This window comes from Petaurus breviceps, unplaced genomic scaffold (assembly GCF_028583685.1).
Source record: "Petaurus breviceps papuanus isolate PSGF00001 unplaced genomic scaffold, PetGlider_PUasm1.0 90784, whole genome shotgun sequence".
NCBI classification, from domain to species: domain Eukaryota; kingdom Metazoa; phylum Chordata; class Mammalia; order Diprotodontia; family Petauridae; genus Petaurus; species Petaurus breviceps.
The window spans coordinates 5,584,859-5,599,728 of NW_027187345.1; positions in this window are offsets into that span (position 1 = coordinate 5,584,859).

The following is a 14,870-nucleotide window of genomic DNA, read 5'->3' on the forward strand; positions in this document are numbered from 1 at the left end:
GGAATCTGAATACAGATCTAAGCATACTTTTTTGCTTTCTTTATTTTTCTTGGATTTTTATTTTTGTCTATGTTTTCTTTTGCAATATGATTAATATGGAAATATGTTTTGCATGATTATACACATGTAGCCTATATTAAATTGCTTGCCTTCTCAATGAGGGAAGGAAGGGGAAGAATTTAGAACTCAATTTTAAAGTTGAAAATTGTTTTTACTTAAAATTGGGAAAATAAAATATTAAAAATAAAGCAAAAAAACTTTAAAAAGATGATTGTACATGAAATTACACATCTATTATATATAATTTCCTATTCCTTTCAAATATACAACTAAATTATCATCTAAATTTCCTTTTTTTCTTCTCTTTCCCCACAACCTGGAAATGGCTACCATTACACACAAACAGGTACACACACACACACACACACACAAAATTATTCTATATGCACTTCTATTTATCAGTTCTTTCTCTAGATGCAGATAACATCTTTATATGTCCTTTATCCTTAATTTGTGTATTTATAATAGACAAAATAACTTATTTGCTCAAATTCATTCTTAAAACAATATTGCTGTTACTATATACAGAGTTCTTTTTTCAGTAAAGGCTGAATCCTTTTTCTTCTCCTACCAGTGAGTCATCTGAGATAAGGTCAGAGCTGATTTTGAAGTTAATGACTTTTTGATTGATCCAAGATAATAGACAGGAGTTATAGCATTAGTAATACAGAAGTATTGTACTTGTACCAACAGTTTTAATGAATTTTTTGTTTGTTTACATTTGAGGGTGTGTCTGATTTTATGAGAACCTACTCTTATAATAAGGAGACTATAAAATAATCTCACTTTACATTTTATTCTAAATTCAACGCACTCTCCACTTCATACTATGAAGGATGGTGATGACATTGATCTTTGCCATGGTATAGATTACAATCTACCTATGACTTCTTCCTATAGGGTTTTTGCCAATGTCTTTCTGTAAATCTCCTGCAAAGGTTCTACCCTAGGTACTAGAGTCCTGCCTCTTCAGCACTAAGACTGTTCTCCATCACTCACATCAAAACCAACCCACATCCTGTTCTAATTACATATTTCATATGAGACATTTTATGATACTTTTTATATAAAACATTCATTAGTAATGTACTATTTCCGCTTTGTAGAATCAAAGATTAGAACTACAGATTTTATTGACCTTAAACTAAATGACCTTAGAGGTTATAGAATGAATCATCCTCTTGTAATTTACTGAAGAGGAAACCAAGGCATAAAGTGATTTAAATGACTTGTCCAAGGTAATGAATATCATATCAGGAGCTAGGGATGGAATCCAGGACCTCTGAATCTAAAGTCATTGTACCATGCTTCAAATAGCCTCCTGGGATCTAAGGTATAAAAAATCCAAATGTACTGGTTCCTCTCTCATTGGTAGTGAAAACTGTTTGTTATAACAACTCTGACAAAACTATTTCTTTTTTTTCCCCATTTGATGTGTGGAGATTTTTTTTGTTCTTCCCATTTTATCTATAAATGCTCTTTGAATGACTTCGCATAGTTGTGTCTCATGCCAAGCATTCTGCTGGCTTGTTTCGTTTATTCCCCCCTTCACTGATCTTCACTCTTTTGTATGGCAGTACTGCTTGTAATCTTCCACAAACCTCCTTTGTCATGTTTTGCAAATAAATTTATATTCTAGACTGGTGTTGCCCTTGGCTGCCATATCTCTCCTCCTGGCAAGGAGATTAGCCATTTTGTTTGCTGGTTGATGCTGTTTCTGCCCTCTTAGGGGACTGCTTTTGAATTAGTTAAACTTTTAGAGAATTGGGATAGTTCATGTCACGTCCTTTCCTTTGCCCATTTCCTATTTTGGGCACTCATTTGTCTGCGTTAGGTTGAGCTATTTTAGCTTTTTGGTGTCTCCTTTTTCTCTGTTTCCTCTTAATTTGGTGCTGACTTTGATCTTTGTTCTGCCACTATTTGTTCAGGGATATGACTCTAGGGCTGATTTCTAAAATGATTCTCACATCAGGGTCATTTTCCTTCTTTCAAGGTAAATTTAATATAATTGTGTGTGTGTGTGTGTTTGAGGTATATATTTGTTATGATTCAGTTTTCTTTTTGAAGAAAACATTTGTGAGTTATGATGTTTCTGTATATTCTATAAGTATTTGTCATTTAATTTCTTAATCTCGAACCATATTTTGCAATATATCTTTACTGTGCTCCCTATGCACACTTATCAATTGATATGTCAGACTTATTTGAATAATTTTGTCAAGTTCTTCACATAATTTCTTTGCCTCTTCATTCTCTCTTATTTCTACTGAAGTCTTACTCTGATGTCTCCTCATGGCATGGAGGTAACCCTGGACTGATAATAACAGCATAATGAAAGTTCTGGAAGTTTCTACAGAGATAGAAAGGCAGTGAGTATAGTCTTGGCACCACTTTTACCTGTTATCTAAAGACCAGTCCAAATACATATGGAGAACTTTATCGCTTATAGTTTGATTTCTAGGTAATGAATTCTTTGGCTATGGTAACTCATTAAACAACAAAAAAATGTTTTTCTGTCTTAAATAGCCTTCACCTTTTGCAGTGGCAGTATGACAGAAAAGAAGGCAGAGTGCAATAAGAATCATAGTTTAAAAACAGTCTATAAAAATTAATTTAACTAGAAAGAGACAATATGGCATAGTGGATAGGGGACTGGCCTTCAGGTTGAGAAGACCTTGGTTCAAATCCTAATTTTGATAAGATCACCAGTAATGTTGAGTAAATTGCTTAACCTCTCAGTGTCCCGAAGTGATTTCCAAAAATTCAAAGTGATAGAAGAATTGTTGATCTGAATCAGTGAAGGGAGGCTCCACACCAGGAATTCCTACACTGATAAAATTATAGATCCAGACCCTACTTGCCCCCCCCCCCCACCAAATTGTGATATTCTTGTTCAATACATTATCTACATTAATATTCTGTTAATGAAAAAAAAAACTTCCATATATACAAAGCAGAAGTCATAAGTATGTTATAGCCATATAGAAGGATGGCTTGCAGGTCTTCCTTTGGAAAGCAAATGAAAAAATTAACAGAGATGGTTTCATTGTGCAATCAAAGACAAGAAGAAACATAGGACAGTTCATCTTATTTTTGAAAGCTCATCAATCATCCTATATTATAATGTCCTGTAATTGAAATAGCCAGGTAGTACAGTGCATAGAGCTCCTGGGGTCAAGAAGACCTCATTTCAAATGTTCAAATATTTGTAGTATATTAAATTCAAATTTTCAAATACTATCTCTGTGACCCTGGGCAAGTCACTTAACCTCTGTCTGCCTCATTTTCCTCAATTGTAAAGTGGTGATAATGATTATACCTGCCTCCAGGTGTTGTGAATAGCACAGTGCCTTAAGTAGGCACTTGGTAAATGTTTATTCCCTTTCTTTTCCTAGGGTATGAACCATGACTGAAAGTTGGAACGAAGTACTATCCATTTTTTACCATGATTTTTCCTGATAAAATTCCTTCTCCAGGACCCTTTTGTTCCTAGATTCTCTCACTATATCTCACATGGCATTACAAGGAAGAAAAAAAAAATACACAAATGTGGTGCCCCAATTGGGCATGACAATATTTGAGACTACTGCTTCTCAGGAGCAATTGGTGCCATGCATACAGAGTTCTGGCATTATAGAGAAACAGAAGAAGCAGAAAGAAAGATTGTTCTAGCCCTGAGAGATTAAATTTATCAAATTGTTATGTAATGAGCTTTTGATAGTTGGAAATGACTTATTATTGGGTTTTTTTTTTGTTTTTGTTTTTGTTTTTACCTTTTGGAGGGCAATTGGGGTTAAGTAACTTGCCCAAGGTTACACGGCTAGTTTTTTTGTGTGGGTGTTAAGTGTCTGAGGCCGGAACCAAACTTGGGTCCTCCTGACTCTGGGTCGGTGCTTTACTCACTGCACCACCTAGCCACCCCTATCGTTGTTATTAATAGCTAAAAGATACTACTTTAATGTTTGCTAAGAGCTTTATTTATTTTATATTATTTGATCCACACAACAGTCTTGGAAGGTAGATGCCATTATTATCCTCATTTTACAGATGAATAAACTGAGGCTAAAAAAGAGGTTAAATGACCTGTCCAAAGTCACATATCAAGTAAACATCTGAGGCAAAATTTAAGTCCATTAAGTCACTAATACTATCAACTGTGCCACCTAGCTGCCATCGCAAGGCTGATCCAATTGAGACAAGAGCAGGCTTTGGAAATCATCCAAATTGCTTCAATAGACATATTGGCTTTCAGCAGAAAGGTTGTTGCTAGCATATAGCTACAGCCCAAATATGAAATCCAATTTAGGCTACTTTATTGAAGACTTACAGAATGCCCCTGGGGACAAAAGGCCTAGTGCAAATAAGATCTTTATCTTCTTAATGATTGGTTCACAGAAAAGTTAATTCACTTGCCCCAGGTAACTTATGGTCATAGACATTTGATAAGGTCTTTTCTTAATGGTTATCTTACTATCTTGGAGATGGAGTCATTTCCTTGGGCCTTCCAGACTGAGCTTGACTTCAGGATCCCAATTGAGATGAGACCTGATGTCATGTGAAAATCTGGCTTTTTCAGACCTGCAGTAGCCCGCAATCTAATCAATCAATCGGTAAACATTTATTCATAGCTGAGCTAAGTTGGGATGCCGGTCCCTGCCCTTAAGAATCTTGCTTACAATTTAATGAGGGAAGACAGTGTAGGAAAAAGGGGGGGAGAGGGGAGACAGAGAAGGTACCCCAGCAGGAAATGATGGAGGAAATCCAAAAGAATATAGTCAGGGGGGAGGAAATGAAGAATTCACTACCCTGGGCACCCTCCTCAAATAGAAGTTTAAGAACTCATGGCTTTACAATACAGTAAATATTTATTAAGAACCTACTGAGTTCCAGGCACTATGCTAAATGCTGGGAATACAAATAAGAGAGACAGTCCCAGCCTTCAGAGAGCTTATAATCTTATGTAGAAGACAATACAAAAGGAGGCTGATGTGGGGAGGGATCACCAGATATATTCTGGGGAAAGGGAGGAGGGGAAAGTAGGGCATTATAGTTTTGTTGTGTTTGTTGTTAATTCATTTCAATCCTCTCTGACTCTTCCAGATCCTGTTTGGGGTTTTCTTGGAAAAAATACTGGAGTGGTTTGCCGCTTCCTTCTGCAGCTCACTTTAGAGATGAGGAAACTGAGGCAAATAGGATTATGTAACTTGCCCAGGGTCACAAAGTTAGTAAATGTGTAAGGCCAGATTTGAACTCACAAAGGTGAGTCTCCCGACCTGAGGCCCTGCACTATATCCTCTGCACCATTTAGCTACTGAACAAATCATCAGAGGCAACTAAGGGTAATGATGAGTTATGAGCATCAAAACTGAAGCAATCTCCATGATAATGAGATTTCCCAATGATGGGGTTCATGAGGGCATGATGGAGAAGTAAAAGGAGTGCAGATGGGTGGAAAAAAACAGTTTAATAATGAACAAATATTAAAAATCAGGCATTGAGTGAATTGAGTTAACTTATTCACACTACGCACAAGGAAAAGGGTATTCTATGACAAGAGCTCTTAATTGTTTGTTTTTTTAATTTCCTGGACCCTTTTGGTAGTCTGATGAAGCCTGTAGATCCCTTGTGAAAAATCACATTTCACAAAAGCACAAAACAAGAAATATAGAATTATAGAGAAAACCAATTATGATGAAATACAGTTGTCAGAATACGTCTATATTTTTTGAAAAACAACTTCATGGGTCTCATGTTTGGAAGCCCTGTTCAATGGGATGGTCAATAAATAAACCTGTGACTTTCACAACCAACTCCCTGCTTATGATTTATATCCAGATACTATCTCTGAGTTTTTTATAGGCTAAGGATTCATTTTACTAATTTACCAAGTTTTATGTTTCATCAAGAAATGATAGAGAATATATGCGATGCCTTCAGACACTGTGAAAGAGTTGGAAATCTGAAGCCTCTTTCTTGTGTTCTAATAACATATGTTAACCATTCATAGGGAAGTGGTGCTGTCCTGACTTTGTAGAAGGAAGTGGAATATTTTTACTTAACTCTCTTTGACTTCTGTAGAGTCATATAACAACTTAGAATTTGAAAGACAAAGAAGTTCACTCTTCAGAGTTTAGATTTTTCCTGCCTACAGGTAACTAATGGCTTTAGTTTGATGAGTCATACTTTAGTTTGCTCAAATCAATGTATGAAGTTTGTTGACACTTCTTTGGCAATTGGCTAGTGCAAGATAGTTTCTCCCCATCAGACTTTACTATTCAGGATTGGAACAAAGTATATAATTAGTTGTCTTTTTTCTCCAGTTCACTCTTGTTTGATCAACAGTCATTTATCTCTAAAACTGTACAGGGTAGTTCTAAAAGATGAGGGAGATATTTTTCTTTATCTGTAAAACCCTAAAGATATTAGTAATTTTATGTGATATATTAATAACAGCAAATTACTTCAATATTTAAAGTGTCCATGGTTTTGTTTGGTTACAAAGCAGATTACAACCCCACCATACCATAGCAGATGATTTGCTGTGATATAAGAGATTTTAACACCTGATGGCCATCTTTCTGGTAATGAACTTAGTTCAGTTCTCAGATCATGGTCCATCACCAGGATGATAACTAAAGCCTTTCCAGTTAAAACCTGTCAATTTTTCTATTTTACTTGTGTAGCCTTTAAAAACCCAGGGAACCATGGTGAGTCATTGAGAACAAGACTTTGGGAGAGGAACATAAATAATAAAATTCCAAATGTTGATTTCCCAATTATTGTCACAACTACTCAAATATATAAATTGGATAACAAAATGCTCACATTTGGCAGTTTCTTCATAATTGTGAAATATTATGCTCATGGATTTAAAATATACTTATGAAAATATGCCATTGAATGACTCCTCTTCTTCTGTCCCATTCATTATTGTAACTAAGTATTTGTTCTAATTAATTAGTACTTTCCTGGAATCTTCTCACTCAATAGGTCAACCTAACCTCAAAGGTGAATTTTGTCTCAACTCTTAACTCTGTTCCAACTATGCCTCGTATTTACTTTCTTCCTATTTCAGAATTTAATCTCATTTGGTTCTCCATTTAATTTCTTGTCACTAGCTCTTTTCCTCTGTTTAAGCCCCTATCCCAGTCCAAACCAGTTTCACCTAGTGAAGATCACTCATTCTGCCTCAGCCCAGTTTTAGTAGAAGCAAATAAAGCATGGCCATTGCTGCACAAAATGAAAACTTATCAAAATATTTCCTGTCCCTTGTAATTCACACAATACTGTGTATATAGACATGATATAGGAATAGAGACCTGACCTGAGAACTGAGAATACCTAGATTCAAATTCTACTTCAACACATCCTGGCTCTGTGATCCTGACCAAATCACTTAACATTTCATTTTCTTAAACAACTTTCTAAGACTTTAAGTTACAGAGAAGGTACCAACCTACATTAGTAGAGGGAATTTTCCTTACCTATGAGTTCCTTATGCTAATAAAATCACAGGCCCGACCCTGCCAATTTTGTATATGACTTTGTGTATGTATGTCTGTATGTATATGTATATAGATAAATCCTACAACACTTGGCAAGGGATTATCTATCCCCCTGGGGATTTATATTTCTTCCTACTTTAGGAAGAGAAAAATTATTGAGAATATCCTTCTGGGGTGAGGGGCAGAGGTTTTTCACAAATGATGATGATGAGAACTGGGGGAATTTCAAAGAAAAAAAAGACAAGAATGAGAACAAATGACAGTCTCATGGCCACAGAATAATGGAGAAGCCATTACTGTCTTTGAAATGTGCAGTTCCCTCCTTGTTCCCTCCCTTACTTTTTTAAGATCATAAGAGATGACCTCTATCTAAAGACAAACTAGGAAATGTGTGACTATGTGTTTCACATCATTCTCATTTCTCTTCCCAATTTTTCCTCTACTTCTCTTACTTGACTTTCAGAACCATTTTTGAACTCTTCCATGGCCTGAGATCAATTCATTATTTTCAATATTATCAATATTTTTTGGAGGCTTTGGATGTAGGAGTGTTGACTTTGTTGTCTTCTTCTGAGTGTGCATTTTGAATTTCCTTGTCACCATAGTGACTTTCTGTAGTCAGAGTTTCTTCTGTTGTTTGCCCTTTTTCCCAGCCTATTGTTTTTTACTCTTTATAAAGGTAGGGCTTTTATTCCAGGGTGGAGGTTGCTCTGTCTCAAACTTCAGGGGTTTTGTGCAACTCTTTTCAGATCTCCTTCTAGGGACCTGTAGGTTTTCAGTTTTTTCAAGGGGTATGATCTGAGGAGAGGTGTTCACTCCTTTCCTGGCTTGTGCTTTGGTCTGTGAGTGACCACATGCACTCCTTTCTGCCCTGGAACTGTGACGAGGGTCTCCCCTTCCACTGTTGCCACAATTTCTGCTATGCTAGTATTGCTCCTCATCCTGGGACTGCCACCCAGGACCGCAACATGTATCTAAGTACATTCAAAGCAACAGAATCCTGCCACAGTGCTAGCAAAAAGATCCCTGTAATCTCCTTCTGACCAGTTATTCTACCCCCTTACCATTTGTGGACTAAGAGCTCTGGAAGCTGCCACTAACGCTACTGATTGAGTTACTCCCAAGGCCTGCTCCTGAGGGCAGCTTGCTGAGCTTGCTAAGGGGCCAAGGCTATAGTGGTACAGCCTATGTTGGATTGTGTTCCACTCTCACCCTGGTGCAACAGACCTTCCATACTGATCTTCCAGGTTGTCTTTGGCATTTGTGGCCTGAGGGGTCGGGAAACTGATACTGCTGCCAGTGATTCAGTCTCTCTGAGATGTGCTCCTAGCTCGTTGGGGCCCAGTCCACATTGGTGTGGCCTGTGCTGGACTGTGCTTCTCTTTCACTCTGATGCAGTAGATTTTTCCTGCTGACCTTCTAAGTTGTTTTGGACTGAAAATTTGTTTCGCTCTGTATTTTTGTGACTTCAGATGCTCTAGAATTTATTTAGAGCCACCTTTTAAAGGTTTTTGGAGGGTTTGTAGGGAGAGCTCAAGTGAACTCCTGCCTTTACTTTGCATCTTGGTTCTGCCTCCTCGACTATGTGTGTTTTAAAGAGGTGAGAGTCTGAAGCAAGGCTGACTTAAGAGAAACAAACCAGTCAGGTGGGCTCTATCCTGCTACAGCTATACTTCCATTTGTGTTTTTGTTCAATTTATTCTGTTAAAGAAAATACCAGTAACTTTTAATATTATTTTTCAGAAACATCTGTGGGCTAACCTGTTCTCATATTGCTAGATGTCCCTTTGTTTGCAATATCTTCATACTGCATGGGATCCACATAGGAGCAGTCATGTCAAGTCAACAAGACAATTAAGCCCTTACTATTTGCTAGGCACTGCAGGGTTTTAGAGAATTTTGCTTTCTTACTGGGGGCATAAGCATTTTATGCCATTTTATAAGCAACCTTCTATGTGCAGAATTACTAAGAGTTTAGTCCCTATTTTATTAATCGACCTCATAGGTTCTAGTCATAGCTTACATATACAAAAATATATACAATATATTATATGTATATGCAATCATTTATATCCACATATTCATGTATATGTTGTTGCAGTAAGTAGCTAGAATGCTATTCCTAGAGTTAAGAAGACCTGAGTTCAAATCTGGATAGATAATAGCTATGTGATGCTAGACAAGTTACTTAACCTCTTTCTGCCTCAGTTTGCTCATTTTAAAAATTGCTACAATAATAACACCTCCTAGGGTTATAGTGATGATAAAATGATGTAATACTTGCAAAGCAATTTGCAAACCTTATAGTGCTATATAAATGCTAGCTATTATTGTTTTTATTATTTTATACACATATATATTTTTATATGTGACTCACCTATAAAGAAGTGACCTATAATTTCATTAGTACAAGAAACTCCAGATGAGAAAACTTCTACCACGTAGGTCAGCACCCTCTCTGTAACTTAGTTGTATAAAGTTATCTGGAAAGATTTGCAAATGAGGCCTTTTTATTTAAAAACATATAAACTATTCTTACCTGATGGGCCCATTCAAAAACAGGCAGGTAGCCAACACAAGAAGGGGTTTGCAAACCCTTCATCTAGAGGATGGAGAGGTTGTGACTTGCCCAAGGTTGGTGCCACAGATACTTTATGTCAGAGAGGGGAATGAAACTCAGGTCTTCCTAGCTCTGAGGTCATTTCTCTATTTACTATGCCATTCTGCCATTCAATTCTGATTTCATTTTTTTTTTTTTGAGAAAATGTCTTGGAGTATGAATCAGAAATTGTAGTTTTCAGTGAAAAGACAGGAGAGAAAAGGAGAAGACCAAAAGTGTTCTTTGAAGACCCCTTTAGCTTTAACATTCTCTGAAATTTCATTATCCCAAGTCATAAAGATGTAAGAAATCAAAATTAAGAAACTGAATTTTAATACATTTCAAAGGAAGGACCTGAATAAAGATAAATTAAACTTTTGAGAGGGGAATGTTTCTTTTTTTTTTTTCAAGCACAAAAGCAAACCTGCAAGTAGGAAGGGCAGGAAATATATAGCAAGATGTCAAACTGGCTAAACCCATAACTATAAAGAGTAGAACAGCAAATAAAAAAAGGAACAAAATGTTGAAACCAGGGCAGGTCACCAAAGAAGAGTATAAAGAAAGAGCACAATTGTATTGGGGGTGAAATGAGGAAAGTTAGACTAGGAAAGGAGATGCAGCTTGTAAGAGCAAAGAATGGTAAACGAAAAACATTCTTCAATAACTTAAGGAGAAAGAGAAGGACCAAAGAAAATGTCTCTCTAACAGTCAAGAAGAGAAAGTTGTTAATAGAGGGCAATGAAAAGGCAGATGCTGTGTGTGTGTGTGTGTGTGTGTGTGTATTCTTTCTTTACAAAAAGTGTATCTGGAATCAGTTTTCTTGACTGAGCTCTAAAGTCAAAGTACAATAGGCAAAGAAGTAATCAAAGTTAAAAAAACTAGTGTATAGCAATATATACTTCTTAGTATTCTTACAAATTGGAGGATGTTATTATAGAGCTTCTATCCATGATTACTGAGAATTCTTGAATAATAGGAAAAGTCCCCAAATCTCAGAAAGGAGTAAAATAGTGATCACTCTCCCAAAACAGAAGAAACCAAGAATCAAAAAGAGAAAAGGAAAACAAACTTTGGTCATTATAGCCTAGTTAACTTAAGAGCCTCACATGTTACTAGACCATTAAAGATATGGAATTGATTGTCCAAGAGATTTTATTGGCCTAAAATTAAAAAAAAATCTATTCAAGGGTTTAGATAATTTAATAAATGATGGATTGACAATTGGCAATTAAAAAGAATGAATAAGTATTGAAGGTACACTGCTATTCTTTGAAGATACCACATAGTGGGAAAATGCCCTGCTTTGGACACAAAATATCCTTTGATAGTACTGTCAAATACAGGACAATAGATTGGTTTCAGGAAGAAATGACTAACATCTATGTATCTTAGATTCAATTCAGCAAATATTAATTAAGTGCCTACTTTGTACATAACACTGTGCTTGGCTCTTTGGCAGAGGCACAAAGTTTGCATTAAGATGTGGTCCCTACTTTCATGTAGTTTATAATCTATAATACTGAAACAACAAATGCTCAAGTGATTATAATAAAAAACACTGGCATATATTTATTAGTGATGCACAAAATAATGTGTTCTGTGAAATATGAGGGAGAAAAAATCATTCATTGTAGACAAAAGTGAATGAATAAGGAAGCGAATACTAACAGATAATAAAGGTAGTAACATTTGAGTTGAATTCTAAAAGATCGGTAGGAATCCCTGAACCAAAAAGGGTAGGGAGGGCATTGTAAGCAAAAGGAACAGCATCAACAAAGGTATAAAAGAGGGTAGAACAGGTTTTTCTCAAACTACCAAGTTTGGCTAGAATGAAGGATATGTGTAAGATAAGGGGAAAAGGTTGAATAGAACCCAATTGTATAATGCTTTGAAATGGAGGCAAAAGAATCTGAATTATTATTCAGTAGGTATTAGAGAATCACTGAAGATTAGTGAATATAGTACTTTATCCACCAGATGACTTGAACCTATTCAGCAAAAAAGGATGCAACTCTAGGAAGTCCCATTCTCATCTGGATGATTTTGACATTCCTCTCTCTTCCACTCAGTGCAACATCCCTCTCTCTTCCACTCAATGCAGGTGCTGTGGGTGGGGAAAGTGACTAGAGTAGGTATGGTGATGTGATCTAAATTCTCTATGGTTCCCAAAGAGCAGACCAATTTCTATCTCCCAACTCTGTCTCTATCTGGATGGTTGTACTAATTTATCTATGATGGGGATATGGATTATTGTTGATTAGTATCAGGATTTTGAACCCCCTCTTCTGGCAAAATCCACCTCTTCTCTAAATTTATTAGATTTCCCTAAGTTCTAGTCATGTAACTCTCCATAATGATGAACAAATGCATTTCTTCACCATTTCCATCATTTTAATCTGTATCAAATATATAAGACTTTAAAGTTTGCAAAACACTCTAAGTATGTTCTTTTAATTGTTCTTCTTGATAACCCTGTGAGGGACGTGCTCTTATTATTGGGACTAGAGAGGTTAAGTGACTTGTCTATAGTCACATAGTAAATATGTGAAGCAAGGATTTGAACTCAGGTTCTCTGGAAGTGAAGTCCAGTGCTACCTCTACCACGCTAACTAGCTACCTCTTGGCATAGTAAATAAAACATCTACTACTGAGCCTCATTCTGAAATCTCTTCCAGATATAGGCAATCCCCAGTGAGGTCAAGGACAATTCCAAATCAAAGAGTTTGTGGGATAAACACAATTCAATTTTTATCAATTCCCATAACTTATTTTTCTCCAAAACTGCAAAGAATTGTAGACAACATAAAATAGTTTGCAACCAATATTTAATTATGTACCAAAAGGGTCAGTTGTTACACGAAGACCGAGGAATCTCATTCCAAGGAGTGAGAAGTACCTGTGTGAAGCAATGGGAAAAATATTGAAATTGTAGTCAAAGAAACTTAATTCAAATGTTGCCTCTGACACCCAGTATCTGTTTGGACAAAGCACTTCTCTGGACCTTAATTTTTTTTTTCTTATAAAGTGAAGGGGTTGAAATGATTTCTAATTCAAGCTCTAAATCTACAATGCTCTGATCTCTCATAGCATGAACTTCATAGATTCAGGATTTGGTGAGAACTGGATTCCACTGGATACCTTGTCACTATCTCAAACAACCTCAAACTGTAATTGATGTGATTAGTTCATGAAAAAGCAGAGCGATTATATTCATCCATCAGTCCTGGAAAATGGAGTCATAGGGTATCAGATTGACACACCTTTTCCAGGAACAATGAGAAAACTGATTATGGTTTCAGAATTGGGAAGAAGATAGGAGGGAAGGAAATAGGGAATTAGCATTTATATAGTGCCTTCAATGTGCAAGGAAATGTGTTAAGCACTTTATATAAATAAATAAATGATGATGATGATGATAGTAATAACATTTATATAGAACTGTGTGCCAGGCACCATGCTAAACACTACGATAATGATAATAACAAAGAAACAATTATATAATGCTTACTATCTGCCAGACACTGTGCTACTTATTTTACAGTTATTATCTCATTGGATCCTCACAATAACATCATTATTTCTGTTTTACAATGGAGAAAACTGAGGTAAACAGAGTTATGTGACTTGCCCAGGGACACACAGCTAGTAAATGTTTGAGGTCAAATTTGAAGTCAGGTTATCTCCATTCTACAGATAAAGAAGTTAAGGTAGACAGAGGTTAAGCGATTTCTCAGGGACACATAATAAATCATTGAGGCCAGATAAGACCTCAGATCTTCCTGACTCCAGGTCTAGTGCTTTTTGTACTACACCATCTCACTTCCTCAGTTAAATAGCATGAGAGCAAGAGTCACTTCCCAATAGATAAATGGTCAAATATTTGAAAACCCAGTTCTCAAAAGAAGAAATCAAAGCTACCACCATCTATATTTCTTTTTAACATGCTCCAAATCACTAATATTTAGAGAAACATACATTAAAACAACTTTGAGATTCCACCTCAGACCCATCAGATTAGCAACAATAAAAAGAAAATGACAATTGTTGAAAGGGATGTGGGAAAATAGACATACTGTATCACTGTTGGTAGAAATATGAATTATTCCAGTCAATATGAAAACTAATTGGAAACTATGCTCCACAAAACACTAAACTCTTTTAAAAGAAAATCAATAGTATTTTTTTCCAATTACATATAAGACAATTTTAAACATTTATTTTAAAAACAATTTTGAGTTCTAAATTTTCTCCCTCCTTCACAATCTCCTCCCAAATATGGTAAACAATTTGATATAGATTATGTATGTACAATCATGTAAAACATATTTCCATATTAGTCATATTGTAAAAGAAGAAAAAGGCCAAAAGAAAAGAAACATGAACAAATAAAGTGAAAATAGTATGTTTTGATCTGCACTCAGACTCCAGTATGGAGGTAGATACCTTTTTCCATGAGTCCTTTGAAATTGTCTTGGATCATTGTGTTGCTGAGAAGAGCTAAGTCATTCATAGTTTACCATTGCACAATGTTGTTCATACTATGTAAAATATTCTTCTGGTTCTACTAACTTCACTTTGTATCAGTTCATGTAAGCCTTTCCAGGTCTTTCTGAAATCTACCTGCTTGTCATTTCTTATAGCACAGTGGTATTCCATTGCATTCAGATACCACAACTTGTTCAGTCATTCCACAATTGATGGCCATC